Source organism: Pelophylax lessonae (assembly GCF_965119305.1).
Source record: "Pelophylax lessonae genome assembly, chromosome: 3".
Classification (NCBI taxonomy): Eukaryota; Metazoa; Chordata; class Amphibia; order Anura; family Ranidae; genus Pelophylax; species Pelophylax lessonae.
Genome location: NC_138770.1, coordinates 527,167,538 through 527,185,673, shown reverse-complemented (window position 1 = coordinate 527,185,673; position 18,136 = coordinate 527,167,538).

Here is an 18,136-nt window from a genome sequence, read left to right as displayed (position 1 = left end):
GATCTAAATCAGACAGAGTTTTCAAAATCCTATAGAAACATTACCAGTGCACGAAAGGACATGTTAATTCCCCCAAAAGTCACAGGTTTCAAGAATCCTACAGTGTGTATAGAGTTCTATGGAAATAAAACTGATGTGGGGAGGGTGGACTGTTCACAAGCACTGATAAACATATCCTGCCCACAGCTGACTGTGAACAGCCCATGAAATGAAACTTGCATGCATTACAGAAATGAAACTGTTAAACATAAAATATGAGCCATATTAAATGACAATATGGACATTTCTCACCTAGGAGAAGCCCTCAGGTTTCTGTTGTTCAGACAGAAACTGGGGTATTATGCAGAAAAGTTATTAATATCACCATTTTCACCCCAGGGTGGTCACATTCAGGGTTGGGAATCTATTGTGTCTGTGGCAATCAGTGTGTCACAGTAACAGGTACTACAACCTCTTTATTTCCAATGGTGTCCGCCCATCCAAATGAACACAGTCTTTTGGAGGTTTTGCCTTATCTCCTAAAATAATGAAAGTGGTGTATTTATATTGATGTTTATGATAATTATGATCTCTAGTTATCTGTTGAATTAAAATAATTATGTGTTTGGTTGATAAGGTTACCAAGGCCAAGGAGACAACCTATTTCAACTCTATATGGAAATAAGAAGTGATTGATGATGCTGAGTATGCTGTAATGAGACATCTGTCACCTCAAACCCCCTTTTATGAAGTAATCTCCGCCTCAGAACCTTACCAAGACTCGGACACCCCCCAATGAGGTTTGCCCTCTGGGCCAGTGTTCCAAGCGTAAGGGGCTGCTCCCTTGGAGGGATCTGATAAGCGGAATAGGTAGTTAGTTAGCCTGATCAATAAATTCTCAAGAGGGGGAAGATGTCGTGGCATACCTATCTCGCATTTTCTGGATACCTTATTGGCCTTTACAGGATGCATTGACTGGCATTTAGAATGGTTATCTTAAACAAAATGTCTTTTGAGTTAATCTCATCTTACTTTGATTTCTTTACATGTGTCACTGAGCTTGCAAAGGCTACGAATATATCAGATGACCGAAACAGTGGAAATTCCCTATCTCTCAGAATATCAACTCTGTCTGGACAGCTGACCACAAAGCCAATAATATCTTCTAAAAAGCCCCTTTGGAACTTTTATTGTGTGTCACCAAGAAATTTCCCTTTATGACAGAGAATCACGATCTAGATTGACATAATGCTTACTATAATTAGTTGTTAACTTTGATTGGATAAAAGATGTTAATAACAACCCATTTCTTGTACGTCAGATTGTAATGACAAACCCATTTCTGAGTATATTTAACCACTTAAGCCCCGGAAGATTTTACCCCCATTCCGACCAGGGGGTATTTTGCGATTCAGCACTGCGTGACTTTAACGGACAATTGCGCGGTCGTGCGACGCTGTACCTAAACGAATTTGGTGTCCTTTTTTTCCCACAAACAGAGCTTTCTTTTGGTGGTATTTGATCACCTGTGCGATTTTTTGATCACGCGCTATAAACAAAAAAAGAGCGTCAATTTTGCAAAAATAGCAATATTTTTCACATTTTTTTATATGAAATTCCCCCCAAAAAAAATTTAAAAATCAAAATTTTTTTACTTTTTCGGCCAATTTGTTTTATGCTACCTATGTTTGGTAAAAAAAATCGCAAAAAGCGTATTTTGATTGGTTTGCGCAAAAGTTATCGCGTTTACTAACAAAGGGAAAGATTTCTGTCATTTTTGTTGTTTTTTTTTTTAACGTGTAATGGCGGCGATCTGCGATTTTTTTTGCGGTACTGCGACATTGGGGCGGACAGATCGGACCCTTGACTGACATTTTTGACACTTTTGGGGTTACCAGTGACATTTCTACAGTAATCAGTGCTATATATATGCACTGTTACTGTAAAAATACACTGGTAGTGAAGGGGTTAACTTTATTTGGGAGGGAGGGGCTGTGTGTATCCCTAGGGGCGTGCTTTCTACTGTGATTGGCTGGGGCTTGAGCTGTATGGACACTGATCAACGGATCTACATACTAGATCCGAGTGATCAGTATCCTAACAGCAAGGAGAATGACAGGTGGCTTGTTTACACAAGCTGCCTGACATTCTCCCTCTCCCCCGCCGATCGCCGAGTGACCGGCGGACATCGGGTCCACTGGTCACACGCGCGGGGGGGTCCGTGACCACGCGGGAGCGGGAGCGCGCCTCCGGGGGCGCGCGCTCGCTCCCTAGACCCTCACAAGCTAGTGACGTAGCCCTACGTCACTTTGCCTGTGAGGGGCTGACTGCCGACGTAGATCGGCGTTAGGCAGTCGGCAAGTGGTTAAACTCCAGCAATGTTGTAATAAATCAGGTCACTATGATTCAGCCATCTTGAGTCTTGTCTGATCTCATTATATATATAGCTATATATTGTCTGATTTGGTATCACTGACTAACAGGTAACAGGTATTTTGTACCTGAGGAAAAATTCCACAACACTTCATTATTTCTTTAAAAACAGGTTTTGCTATTTGACAAATAGCAATAGTTAAATGGTTAGGAATTGATTATTGGTGTATTTGATAGGCACAAGTATTTGAAATTGCATTACAGAAAACATTCTTATCAGAATTCGGTTAGCAAATATTACAACCATGTGCAATGCATACTAAACTGTTGGTTGGATTGATCCACAGCTGGATTTCCTGATTTCTTTTATTGTTTGTACATGGATTATCTCATATCCACTCTATGTGGGAAAGAAGTAAATCCCTTTTGTGCAAAGAATTTGAACTTAGGTCAGTTGCATCCACTGAACCATTAGATGAATGTATTGACATGTATGGATATTTTTCTGGGCTGCCTGCATGCATTTATATGGATTAGAATGTGTCAGTCTCTTTAAATGTCATATGTCTATTATAGCCTGTAGTATTGACAGAGTTCTTTTTAAGTAATTGTAGCTCCCATAAACATTTGCTACTCATAGCAATAAGCTCAGAATGTTTGAAAAAGCTGACCAAGTCTTTCAATATTGCCTTATAGTCTTAAAATATCCAAATAATTCCACTGACAAAAAGACAAATTATACAGAATTGCTGAGTTGCTTGGTATTATTGTGCTGGCACAGCTCCTAAATAAAAATATAACAAAAAAAAATAATATAATTTGAAAGCATCAGAAAAAAGACTGATATATTGTAATATTGTAATAAGGACAGGCTTAATTTCACTTGAAAATGGTAAACCATGCACAAGACATTGACACCCAGGAAACAGTACAAGCAGATTTGTCCTCATTTTTATTCAGCAAGGCAGCAAACAGTTTCATTGCAGATGAGCTTTCTACAGCAAGTCTATACCATTAAACACAAAAAAGATCTGTTCATACAAACTACTAACCAAACCTAGGTCAGACTGTCCCCTAATATGTTCCCCAAAACAAACAGGCAGCAGTGTAACTTTTTAGGGCTCATGCACACTGCATCTCAAGCTCAAAGAAGCGGCTCCTACAGGCTGTTGAGCTTTTTGAGCTCTCATTTTTTCTGCCTGGAAACTCCCCTCTATGTTAGCATATTTGTCCATGCACACTATGGCTTTTTCAAGAGTTTAAAGGTATATGCTCTTATAGGCAGAACTCCCCCCCACCAAACTTGCATTTTTGAGAGGAGCTCAGGAGCAGAAAACATGCCTAAGTGCCCACAAATGTGCAAACAAGTGTGAAAAAGCATGAAAAAGTGCAAAAAAGTTTAAGAAGCTGGAAAAACTACAAAAAAAGGAAAAATTAGCTGAGAGTAGGGTATGTGGAAAAAAAAAGCTTATGCTCAAAAAAGCTCAAAGAAGCTAAAAAACAAAAGAAAACAAAACTGCAAAAAGAGCACAAAAAAAGCACAAGCTTCTTCAAGCTGAAACAAAAGATCAAAAGCCTGTAAAAGCAGCTCTTTTATTTTTTTTACTGCAGTGTGCATTAGTATTCTGTCAGCAGTTAGCCTTTTGACGCAGCAGAGAGAGAGAGAGAGCCTGAAGACCAGTCAGTTCATAAATAAGGCCTGTGCACAGCAGAGACTAATTAATGGGGTCTGGCTACTAAGTAAGATGTGGACAACCTAGAAATGGTGGCTTTTCCCATCCAAAGCTCTATAGAGCCTCCAGGCTTGAAAAGGCAGAACGGGGATTTTTAGGATTAAAGCAGAATAAACCCATTGATTTAACAGTTACAAAAAAACGGTTACATTCCCGTCACATGCCGGGAATGTGATTGTCACATTGGTTGTTCTCTCAACCAAACTGTTAAACCATCTAGTGGCTAGTGTCATAACTGATCACATGTGCAGCATCGTGACAGTTGAAGATTACACAGAGGCCAAGATAGAAGCTTCCTTGGCTGAAAACCATAGGAGGGTTTACTTCCAAAACTAAAAATTAGTTTTCTCCTATTAGTCACAAATCATGGAGCCTCTTCCCATGCACAGGTGATCTAGGTGACACATACTGTATACACAGTCCACAATTCTGACAAATTGTGCCTCACAATATATGTCACAAGAGGATTGTGGCACAATTGAGTTTTTAATTGAAAAATGTCCATAAAAAATAAAATAACAAATATAATCATTAACAAACTCCAACATGGCGTAGCAGGTGTGTGTTTGAATATATACTCCAAATGTAAAGTTGAACCAAAAGCTTTTGGAGTTTTTATTGAATATGTGCAATATATTCCTATAGATTACTGCATAACATCTCTGGAAACAATACATTCTGTTATATTGGAGACAACTAAATATAACTAAAGGCTTAAAATGTACATTTTTTTTTGGGGGGGGGGGGGGGTAGAACCACTGCCAGGCTTTCGAGGCTTATATTGCTGCCTGTGTTCCCATTAGAGAAATTTGCTTTTTCTGGACACTGAAACAAAGTGAACAACCTTATTTGTCCAGCTATTGGGTCTATCTGTTACATCATGATAGAACGAGTCTAATACGCCAACACTATTGCAGCATAAATAGGGGCGCAGAAAAGTAGAAAGACAGTGTGCCACATCCTAAAATAGTCGAGAATGAAAGAATAGAGGGAAATGGACTTTCTAGGCACGATAATTAAAATAAAACACTTTTATTAATAATTGTCATAAAATCAAGAAACAGAACCCCCAATAGGGGGAAATACCGGTGGGTCAAAATACATGTACAACGAGACAAAATATACCATGCCAAGAGGGCATAAGCATACAAATAGTGTTACACAAAATGCATGATACAAACAAGATGGTAAGTAAGGACGCTATACGTTACGTCCTGCGTGACTCAAAGCCACTGTCAAGGGCAACGCAGAGCGTCCTTTGGTGGAGTGGATACAACTTGCACATAGGGGAAGGTTCATGTAGCCAGATGCCCTACATGTTTCGCTTAAAATTCAAGCTTCTTCCGGAGCTTTTAGGATACAAGTTCCCTATACAGGCAGATGTGATAATCACAGTGGCCAGAGTATCAACAAAAGACGAGGTAGAAAAGATACCAAACAAATATGGGGGATGATCTGCAGAGGCGAGTCTGAAAGATAAATTGCTGTGGGTAGGTTTTAGACAGAATATTTGTCTGCATGCTATGCCGAACGGCGGTAACCACAGGGGAGCAGAGACATACTTGGATAACTTAGTCCAAGATAGACATAGTCCCTCTGATAAAAGGGAACCAGCCAATGAATCTTCAGTATACACCTTGCAACGCCGCAGATCAAGACCCCCGGATGGGGATAAACCACCATGATTTGTTACATCACTTTAAATGTGCTGAGTACTGCATATAAGCTGGCTGGTCTATTTCAACAGTTAAAGTGACTGTAAAGTTTCCAAACATGACTAAATGACAAACATGTTATACTTACCTGCTCTGTGCAATAGTTTTCCACAGAGAAGCCCTGATCCAGCTTTTCTGGGGTCCCCAACCAGTGCTTCTGACACCTCCCTCCTGCTGAGTGCCCCCATAGGAAGTTGCTTCCTGTGGAGGCACATGTGCATGCTTGATCCCAAGCTGGGCTTTTTGCATCTATTCAGATACACAGCCCAGCTTGGTCCCCTGCTCTCTGCTCACAGGTTTTGACTTATAGCAGCATAAGCCAATAGCTCCCACTGCTCTTAGCCAAGCCCGTGAGACAGGGAAGAGGGGGAAAGAGCTGCTTCAGATGTGCATATCGCTAGATCAATTAAAACTTTTTTTTACCTAATTAAACGTTTTAAACTACTATTAAAGGTTTTTTTACCTAATGCAAAGAATTCATTAAGATAAAACTTTTTCTACCTCTACATCCACTTTAAATCTCAGCATTGGCATGTATCATTACTCTTTTGATATTTTATGTAATTTTATTGATAACCGTGGAAGTTACACTGTTGGATGAGAGACCTTGTCACATCTAAACATTGAATTATTAGATAAGGTGATTCATTGACTGAGCTATTTATAGCCATTGTTGGATAATCACTATGATTATACAAGGATTTTGGTGTAATTTATACACACACACAAGTGGGTGAAATATTGATCACGTTCAGCAATCCCATGGTGACCTTTTATACAGTATTACTCTATATTCCCATCGCACACGTTCCTGGAGAAAGCCCTAGAGTTTTGGGTGCTGTAGCAATCATCAGCTGGAGACTGGATCAGAGAGCCACATTGAAGATATTTGCCAGCAATAGGTAGAGAGCTTTCTTTAAAAGTTCATTGATAGGAATCCAACACCAACAACAATGAGAAATCTCCTTGTGTGAAACCTCCACCTCTAATGCTGGGAGCGTTTACCAGATATTGTTGACCCTCTATCTCTAGAGAGGTAAATTAGGCAATGATCAAAACCATCAATGAAACCATTCAGATGTTGGATAGGGGTACACTCCTAGGGATAAAAGAACCACTGGTTTTCCTTCAGACCGGCCTCGCCCAATGTCAGACAGGAGTATGGATGGAAAAAATTCCCCAATAAATAAAATCTTCCAATTGTTTTTTTTTTAAGGTATAGTCGCACTTACACAACTTTGTACAGGTATACAAGGTATAACTTTGTACAGATAAAAAGGCAAACTGTATAGTATAATCGCTGGCAATGGCAACCAATTCAAGCCCACAATTCCAGGCTTGATTGACGTCAGCATGCAGCACTGCTTTTTTACATGTTTCAACATAAATTACGTCTTTCAGGGCGCAGACGCCAAGCTGCGCCATCACTATTTATGGACATGTGGGATAACCAAGCCTCATTTTGAGTCGCAGCCATATTGCATATAATAATCAAGCCTCAGAATGATGTGCTTCAATTTTTTGTGATAACCTCGCATTATGGGGTGCTGCTGTGTGCTGAGGTCATCACTCCCCTATTGATCCCGGAAATGCAGGCTTGAATTGGTTGTTGGCGATTATACTGTACAGTTTGGCATTATATCTACATAGTTGTGTAAGTGCTATTTTAACTTTTTAATAAAATAATTGGAAGATTTTACACTATTGGAGCTTGTTTTCCTTCCATACTCCTGTTTATGACATTTGGGGAGGCCGGACTGGAGGAAAACCAGTAGTTCCATTATCCATAGGAGTGTACCCCTATCCAACATCTGAATGGTTTCACTGATGGTTTTGATCATTTCATTGCCTAACTGACCTCTCTAGAGATAGAGGGCCAACAAAATCTGGTAAGCGCTCCCAGTATTAGAGGAGGAGGTTTCACACAATGAGGTTTCTCATTGTTGTTGGTGTTTTACCTTTTAAAGTGGACTTTATGTATATAAATGTATTTCACTGAAATGTATTTCACTGTGTTTTGGACTGCATAAGCGCAGCTCTGGTTTCTTCATATTTGTGTTACTATGTTTATATCACATGGTTGAGTTGCTCCTCTACACAGGATTTGTAATAATTGTTTACCTTTGGCATTAGCGCAATTTCTACACATACACTGTACATACTTTTTAAAAAGTAACTGTGAAGCAAAAAAGTAAATGTGAAGAAAAATTTGAAAAAGTAATAAAATAAATTTCACTGTAAAAGTATTACTTATCCTATCTTTTTTTTTTTTTTTTTATCTTTTTATCTTTTTTATCTTTATCTTTTTTTTATTTTACCTTTTTTTTTTACCTTTTTATCTTTAGTGAGAAACTTTGCATTCACTTTAAGACTGAATTCACACCTGAGAAGAAGGTATGAGGAGCATATTCCCTGAGATTTTGAAAAGGTTTTTTAGGCATTTTCAAATTTTTATGGGTGTATTATTGCCAGTGTTGTTTACCCTTGTATCAAGCTTCAAGAGTTTGTTTCCTGGGCTGGGCAGAAGGGAGGGGGGGGGGGGGGTAAGCAGTTCTGCAGGTAGAGAGAAGTTCATCAGGTGTAGAAACATACATATCATGCATTTACAGGCCTTCCCATTGTTGTCTATAGGCCTGAATACACTTGAATAAACTCAACACGAACACCCCCCTCTTTGCTTAGCAGCAGAACTCCCAAACAGGGGAAAACTTTGGCCCTGAATCGCAAACTCCATTGAAGTCTATAGGAGTCGAAAATGAGAAATCAAAAGTTCCCATTATACGCAAGTAATTGGCCATAAAAATAGTATGGAGGCCCAGGCACTGCCCTAGGGGACAAGTATCAATGCAATTTTTTTTTTTTAAATGATCGTTTTTAACCACTTGGTGCCCATGCTATAGCCGAAAGACAGCTACAGCTTGAGCTTAAATTGCTTGGAGGGCGTACATAGACATCCTCCTGTTCTCGTTCTGTCCACACGCCCCTTGAGACTCGACTAATCACAGATCGGTTAAAGGGCCAATCACAGCAGGCCCTTCCCACCCCAAAGCACCTTGTCCCCATGTTGATGGGGACGAAGGCCTCTTCCCAACAACCCTGGGCATTGGTTGTGATGGTCGGGTCATTTATCGGAATCTGGATGCCCCCTTTAACAAGGTGGCACCCCAGATCCTGCCCCCCCATTTGAATTAGTAGAGGGTACATTGTACCCCCTACTCATTCATCAACAAAACTGTAAAAAAAATGCTACAAGATTTTTTTGACAAGTCCTTTATTAAAAACTATAAATAAAAAATAAAAAAAAAACGAATGTCCCGCACTGTGGATCCATTCTAAATCACAATGCTTGCCGCACCGCCAGACAGTGGCGTCACTAGGGTTGGTGTCACCTGGTGTGGTAAAACATGGTGTCACCTCCCCCCCCTATATTCGGGCCAGGCAGCAGCTCAGCGTTGGGAGTTTTTTGTAGCAGGTTGCAACGGTCAGTAAGGCCTAGAGGATAGCAGGTTAGGCACTTCCTAATGGCTCAGTCCCTAGGAGTAGTAACGGATAATGGCTGATAGGCCATCCTGCCAGACCCAGCAAAAATGCAGCAGTGATCCCTCTGGTTAGACGTTCGCTCCCTCTGGGTTGACCAGGCTGATTTTGGTCAGTAGTGTAGCCCGTCTGTACCCTGGCAGGGACGCAGTCTTTCTCTCTCTGGTGGTGCTGGGCAGCAGCATGGCACTCTCTCTGGTGGTGCTGGGCAGTGTAGCCCTCTCTCTGGTGGTGCTGGGCAGTGTGGCCCTCTCTCTGGTGGTGCTGGGCAGTGTGGCTCTCTCTGACTTCCCCCAGCACAGTCCTCTCTTTATGGTGTAGCACTCACTCCCTCAGCTTTTTCCCAGGTTCCCAGTCCTCAATCTCTCCCCCCAGCAGAGTGCATGCTGGGGGCTGTGGTCTGCTCCCTGTGGACAACAAATGGGGCTGCCAATCTTCCGGAACTACATGTCCCATGATGCCCCCCTAGTCTCTTCTGATTGGCCCTCCGCGGTGGCCAGCTGGAAGGGAAACAGACCGGGCAGTAAGCTGGGTGGCAATCAGATGAGAGCCACTCTCTGTTCTCCTGCATTGCTGACAGGATAAAAGAGGGGGGGGAGTGGGGAAGATAAATTGACAGCCCGCAGCTCGCTACCGGTTCTCTGGTGGACTGAGTGAGGAAAAGAGCCTGCTGTCACCTCTTAATCATACCTCTCAACTTTTGAAATTCAGAACGAGGGACACTGGAGGAGTGAAAAGACCTGCAGCACGCTAGGTCGCCGTAAATTGTGGGAGGGGCTTAAGGGATATGTTTAAACGAAACCCAGGCTTCCTTGTACCTATAAAATATGCTTTGATTGCTTTGTCTGAGCCTACCTTAAAGAATAAATTCAATAAAATAGTCAGGGACTGCATAGCAACCAGCAACTCTTGAGACAATGAAGATTTTGGTGAGAAGTATATAATGTACAGTATTATGTATATAGTGCAAGAGTGTGTAAAGCAGAGCACAGGGGTTGGGGAGTTCTGCAGCCACTGACGGGTTTAGGATACATAGCGCAGGCTGCAGGGGTCCAGGGTGTGTAATGCAATAGGTTCAAGATTTAGATGAATGTAATGCACAGAGGGCTGTAGCCAGTGCCAGGTTTAGGAGTACATGATACACAAAGAGAGCATGGTCCAGAAGTACATAATGCACAGAGCGCAGGGCCCAGGAGTGTGTAATGTATAAAAAAAAATCAGAAGTACAAAACAAAAAGAGTGCAGGAGACAGGGGTGTGTAACTCACAGTGTAGGGGTAAGGAAAGGGCAAAATTCCTCCCACATACAAGAGATGGTCAGAGATTACAGACATGATAAAGGAGATGGTCAGAGACTGTGGAAATAATACAGGAGATGGTCAGAGACTATAGACATGATACAAGAGATGGTCAGAGACTGCAGACACAATAGAAGAGATGGTCAGAGACTACAGACATGATACAAGAGATGGTCAGAGACTGCAGACATGATAGAAGAAATGGTCAGAGACTGCAGACATGAAAGAAGAGATGGTCAGAGACTGCAGACATGATAGAAGAGATGGTCAGAGACTGCAGACACAATACAAGAGATGGTCAGAAACTGCAGATATGATACAAGAGATGGTCAGAGACTGCAGACATGATACAAGAGATGGTCAGAGACTGCAGACATGATACAAGAGATGGTCAGAGACTGCAGACATAATACAGGAGATGGTCAGAGACTGCAGACATGGTACAAGAGACTGCAGACATGATAAAAGAGATGGTCAGAGACTGCGGACATGATACAAGAGACTGTCAGAGACTACGGACATGATACAGGGGGTGTTGGAGACTGTGGACATGGTACAGGGAATGTTGGAGACTGTGGATATGGTACAGGGGGTGTTGGACACTGCGGACATGGTACAGGGGGTGTTGGAGACTGCGGACATGGTACAGGGGGTGTTGGAGACTGTGGACATGGTACAAGGGGTGTTGGAGACTGTGGACATGGTACAGGGGGTGTTGGAGACTGCGGACATGGTACAGGGGGTGTTTGAGACTGTGGACATGGTACAGGGGGTGTTGGAGACTGCAGACATGGTACAGGGGGTGTTTGAGACTGTGGACATGGTACAGGGGGTGTTGGAGACTGTGGACATGGTAAAGGGGTGTTGGAGACTGCAGACATGGTACAGGGGGTGTTGGAGACTTCGGACATGGTACAGGGGTGTTGGAGACTGCGGACATGATACAAGAGACTGTCAGAGACTGCGGACATGATACAGGGGGTGTTGGAGACTGTGGACATGGTACAGGGAGTGTTGGAGACTGTGGACATGGTACAGGGGGTGTTGGGAGACTGCAAACATGGTGCAGGGGGTGTTGGAGACTGCGGACATAGTACAGGGGGGTGTTGGAGACTGTGGACATGGTACAAGGGGTGTTGGAGACTGTAGACATGGTACAGGGGGTGTTGGAGACTGCGGACATGGTACAGGGGGTGTTTGAGACTGTGGACATGGTACAGGGGGTGTTGGAGACTGTGGACATGGTACAGGGGTGTTGGAGACTGCAGACATGGTACAGGGGGTGTTGGAGACTGCGGACATGGTACAGGAGCTGTTGGAGACTGCGGACATGGTACAGGGGTGTTGGAGACTGCGGACATGGTACAGGGGGTGTTGGAGACTGCGGAGATGGTACAGGGGGTGTTGGAGACTGCGGACATGGTACAGGAGCTGTTGGAGACTGCGGACATGGTACAGGGGGTGTTGGAGACTGCGGACATGGTACAGGGGGTGTTGGAGACTGTGGACATGGTACAGGGGGTGTTGGAGACTGCGGACATAGTACAGGGGGTATTGGAGACTGTGGACATGGTACAGGGGGTGTTGGAGACTGTGGACATGGTACAGGGGGTGTTGGAGACTGCGGACATGGTACAGGGGGTGTTGGAGACTGCGGACATGGTACAGGGGGTGTTGGAGACTGCAGACATGGTACAGGGGGTGTTGGAGACTGCGGACATGGTACAGGAGCTGTTGGAGACTGCGGACATGGTACAGGGGTGTTGGAGACTGCGGACATGGTACAGGGGGTGTTGGAGACTGCGGAGATGGTACAGGGGGTGTTGGAGACTGCGGACATGGTACAGGAGCTGTTGGAGACTGCGGACATGGTACAGGGGGTGTTGGAGACTGCGGACATGGTACAGGGGGTGTTGGAGACTGTGGACATGGTACAGGGGGTGTTGGAGACTGCGGACATAGTACAGGGGGTATTGGAGACTGTGGACATGGTACAGGGGGTGTTGGAGACTGTGGACATGGTACAGGGGGTGTTGGAGACTGCGGACATGGTACAGGGGGTGTTGGAGACTGCGGACATGGTACAGGGGGTGTTGGAGACTGTAGACATGGTACAGGGGGTGTTGGAGACTGCAGACATGCTTCTGTAGTGTACAAGAGACTGTGAGAGACTGGAGACATAGTACATGGCATATTACAGCAGCACTCTCCTAAAACGTAAAATACTGTTGAAGTTCAATTTTCTTGAAGTTAAAAAGAACATGAACGATCCCTTCCAGTGATAATGTGCCAGCAGTTGAAGGGTTACCTGCAATTTACCTTGTCCCGGCTTCTCTTATCCTGACGGAGAATGCCATTCAGGCAGCGTGGTGTGCCTCCTCCCCCTCCTCCTCCTCTGTGTACAGGAAGGAAAACACCACAGCAAGAGGAGGAGGTGCGGTGTACGGCCGAAAGTTTCAACTGCTTCAGTGTACAGTGACAAGTAAAGACTGCAGGCAGCTGGGGAAACATTTGGTGTCACCCCTCTGGCGGGTGTCACCCGGTGCAGACCGCAACCACCGCACCCCCATAGTGAGGCCACTGCCGCCAGACCTGAAAAAAGAAAAAAAAAATACTCTGCACTCCTCCAAGGCAGACTGCTGAATGCCTCCTCTACAATCTGACAGTTCTTAAATAGGTAAGGATCAGGGCCACCTGGTTTTCCTTAAAATCTGGGGGGACCCCACGTCATTTTTGTATTTTTGTATTGCTGGCAATAAGCTAACAGCTGATGACTCATTCATTGTTAAGGACAGGCAAACATCCCGCTGAGCGCACAGGAAATTTGGGTTTTCGGGGAACACCTGAACTGGCAATGTTCAAGCCAAACTTTTGCCCAACACTAGTAGTAAGTCATGTGGAGTGTTAGTAAGTGTCAATAAAGTTTTGGGGGCTGAAGAGAAAAGAAAATGTAACTGAGGTGCAGCTTTTTTTAGTTGCTCTACATTCACTGCCACTTGGAACAAGGCCAGAGATGTTTTTTTCCTGGAGACATAACCTTGAAAATGGTGACTGTCTTCTTTAAACAGCGATGGATGGATGGCAACCTCACAATAGCATTGTTTGTGCCTGTATTCTTCATTGCATCTATCAATTGTATGTCTTCCAAATTTTATCTTTTCTTCTGGAATATTTAATTTTAAAAAAGAAAAAACTAACACATCTTTTTGATGTGTCACTGTAACCTTTATCTTATAGGCATCTTGTACTGTTTTACAGAAACGAGCTTCATTTTTTATAAAATTACATTTGGTGATGTAGTACTTTCTGCCCGAAGTGATATTCAGAAGTGATATCTTTTAGAGATATTTATGCCACTTGTGAAGAAATGTGAAGGCTCATCACGCACATTGCTATTTTGTTAATACTTTTACTCTCACCCATGAGAACTTCATGCAACACAAGACAAATTGCCTAAAAGGAAAGTATAATGTAGATCCAGCAACCGCATGATATATTTTGAGTTTTCACCGCAGCATTTGTCTTGAAGCAATCCTTGACATGACTTTGTAATAATCTAGCAATTGTATGTGAAGATTTCTAGATTATCAACTAGAGTCAAGTTAGGCTAGATTAGCCACTACAATTACTTCAATACCCTGATTAAAGTCACAGTGTCACGAAGTATCACAAATCAAAGTGCCATTAATGCAAAAAGGCAAGTGAATGCTTACCTTTACTGATGCCTATGCCAGCAGAATGCTAATCTTTTCATAAGAAACCCCAGGCTAAAGTCCAAAGGGAAACTGACACTTCTTTGTGTTGATTGCCATCCATCCTCCCCAGATTTTTAAAAATCAGATGTGATATTCTGATTAGTAATAGAGAGGACATTTTCCAATGTAGACATTAGTTCTGGTGACCAAGTTGACAACCAGGGATCCCCTCACATTGGAGGGATTTTACTTCACTTCCTGTTTTTGCTATGGAACAGGAAGTGAAGGGAAACTGGACACAAAAAAAAACTACTAGGGATTATAAATTCCTTTTATTCTATCCAAGATTAAAAATAACTTTGGGCTAAGATACTTTAGTTTTAGAGTGTGGGAGGGTGAAAACCTCTGTCTGATTCTTTTTTTACTGTCTGTTTCCCAACAGAAGGATTTTCTATTATATGGGTGCAGAATATAGATGTGCTCCCATATAATAGTACTTCTGGTCTCATCAGATTGCCGAAATGCTCCTCTATTAAAAAAAAAAAAAAAAAAATATATATATATATATATATATATATATATATATATATAGTATCTCACAAAGTGAGTACACCCCTAATATTTTTATAAATATTTTAATATACCTTTTTATGTTTGTCCTACTAACCACTGTAAAAGCAAATCCAAAATGTTTAATTTGTCACCAGTAGGGTTGAGGGAACCTGTATTGTTCGTGTTCGTACCGGACTTTTGGGTATTCGGTACCCAGACCCGAACTTGAACATTTCACTGTATGTTCGGGTATTGTCCGTTGTTCGGTTACGTTATTTGATGTTTTGGAGCGGTTTTAATGGCGCGCTTTCAACAGGTGCAAGGCAGCCAATCAGCAAGCGTTTAACTAGTGTGCCCTAGAAGCCATCACAGCCGTGTCTACTAATGGCATGGCTGTGATTGGCCAGTGCAGCATGTGATCCAGACTCTATATAAACTGGAGTCACACAGCGCCGCGTGTCACTCTGCTATAACTATACTAGGGACAGGTTCCTGACTGCTGCTGCTGAGGGAGAGATAGGAGTTTACTGTAGGGCGAGGCTGGAGAGATTGCTTGTAGGGAAAGCATAGGAGGAACAATATGCTTTATCATACAGCGATCTACATTGATTTGATTGTGTGGGGTGCAGTGCACGATTTTTTGCCCGGAGGGAGAGATAGGAGATTATTTTAGGGTCAGGCTGGAGAGATTGCTTGTAGGGAAAGCATAGGATAGGGACAATCTGCTTTATTCAGACAGCAATCTACATTGATTTGATTGTGTGGGGGTGCAGTGAATGATCTGTATGCCCTGACCTGAGCCAAGTGATGAGGAGAAAAGAGCAAAAAAATGTTTTTATCAGTCTGTTAGGAGTGCGGTGTTGCACATTTCATGCAAGCTCAGTGCATATGTGTGTGCTTAATCTGCATTTAAAAAAGAAAAAAAAAATGTTTTCCTTCATATTTAACTTTGACATACATGTGGGCCTGATTCATAGTACGGCGAATTGGCGTTTCGGCGGGATTTTGCGAACCGGCGATTGTTTAAGTCTGAAATTGGTATTCAAAGAACGGCGGGCGGAAAATAGCGCCTAGTGTGAGATTCATTAAGATGCAATATGGTCAGAGCGCGACTTAAAACCACGCCAGCTAAAAGCTCGACTAAAGTTTAGCCAAATTTTCCCCTGTACCCCCAAAAATCCCAAATCACTGTGGAAGGTGTGGAAGTCAATTTGGAGATGACTTGCGTTTAAAAAATGTCAAAAACTGACTTAGAAAGAGAGATATCTGCGAAAGTGTAGAAAGGTTAAACAGCTCCTCCAGCCCCGAGCTGCGAACGCGCGAATGTGCGCATGCGCAACGCCAAATAGGCTCAAAAAATTTCGCCAGCGCGATTTTGGGCCAATTTTTTTTTGAATACCGCTTGGAAATCCGCTGTCTCGCCCATAGAAAATGGCAAAAACCGGCGGAATTGGAAAAACATGCACACTTCCAACAAGGGATCCCTTAGTAAACACCATCACATTCCATACACCTTTCCTGCTAACTCAGAAATCATAACAGTCAAATGTACAGTGTTTATATAGAACCTCCACATTATCTGAAAAAACCCACAAAATATTACATTGGGGAACGGGTCGTCAGATAGAACAAAAATAGATGGAAAACCTATTTCAAAGAAAGATTATTAGCATTTCACACATATCAAGGAAATGTCACAATTTTGACAATATTTTATGTGTTTCAAAAGAATTTTTTTCGAAATATATAGCAAATACTACATTTTCTTCCATATGGGTATGGCCAAGTGTTACCATTTTACTACACATTTAACTGAAGGTATATATATATATATATCCCTCATACTTGGCTAATTAGCAAAGTATGCCCAACAAACAAATAGAGCTTTAGCTCACAATATTGCTACATATTGACTGGCATCTTTTGTATTTTGTTCATGTCTTTAGATTAAAAGTTTGCTGATACACATGCCTTTTTCAAACATGAACAAAATTAATGATGTCAACATTTGGAGGATTGGAGATATCAAAGTGTTGCCCATACAGAGGGCTCCTTCCGGATTCGAACTTACAAACCTACAGCAGGAAGGCAGACTCCCTAATCATTGTGCTATTTCTCAGTGAGCGTTGGGTGTTTTCCTCATGCCGGCAAAATGCTCACATGGGAACAGGGGCCATTGAACTGAATAGGATTGGATTTTTTGCCTGTTTTGGGAGTTGATCCTTGAGCTGTACAAATCCCCCTCAAACGCCCCCAAATGGGCTACGTTCACATGTACGTGTTTGTGGTCTGTTTTTGGGGCTTTTTTAGGTGATTTCATATAACAATGCCTGCACAAAAAATGCATGTCAAAACGCCTGTGAAAACGCCAGCAAAAACGCCCATAAGAACGCCTGATATAATTGCCACACCAAATTTAGGGATGTTCATGAGTGATGAGTCAGATTGTTGGCTTACATATCTGGTCAATCGTCACAATCTCACTTCCCAAATCCCAAAAGGTGTGTTTCAATTGTTTCCCAAAATATATATTTCTCTCTCTCTCGCTCTCTCATGTAATTGTATATATATGTATGTATTCCTGTATCTAAACATTCTAAATAATGACTAGCAAACTTGAAGAGAGAATTTTATCAATTCACATATATACACACCTACATACATACATACATGGATTTGGGCTGTTTAGGTCTCTCTCCTCCTCCTCATTTCTATTTCCCTTGTTTTGGCAACTGAGCATGCTCCAAAACACACAGGACACACACAGTTAATTTTTTGACTGGGCGTTACCATTCTGGGTGTGTGTTTGCTTTGATTATATATAGCTCACTCAGACATCAGGAAAGATTTGACCTACGAAGAGGTCCAATATATTTGTGTGTCACATGCTTTATGGTTAACATTTGTGGCCCTTTGTTATTTATGGAGGTGAGATTTGGCTGTGTTGTGTGTTGACTCTCTGTAAGTATTTATTGCTGTTAACATAATAGTGTATTGTTCTGTCAATCTGCACATGCATCTGTTGATTATGGGCTCTTTGTCGATGTATATGGTCTAAATGTTGTACAAAGGTTGTTTTTGTTTGAAAAATACAAATCAGTGGCTTCAATGGGATACTGTGGAGACTGTGCCAAAAATATGTCATGTGAAATGTTTGAGCTGTGTATTTGTGTAATAAACAGCATGTTTCCAATCTTTTTTTCAAATGTCTTCATGTGTCTAAATAAAGTTTTCTGGTGTCCACAAATGTATGTA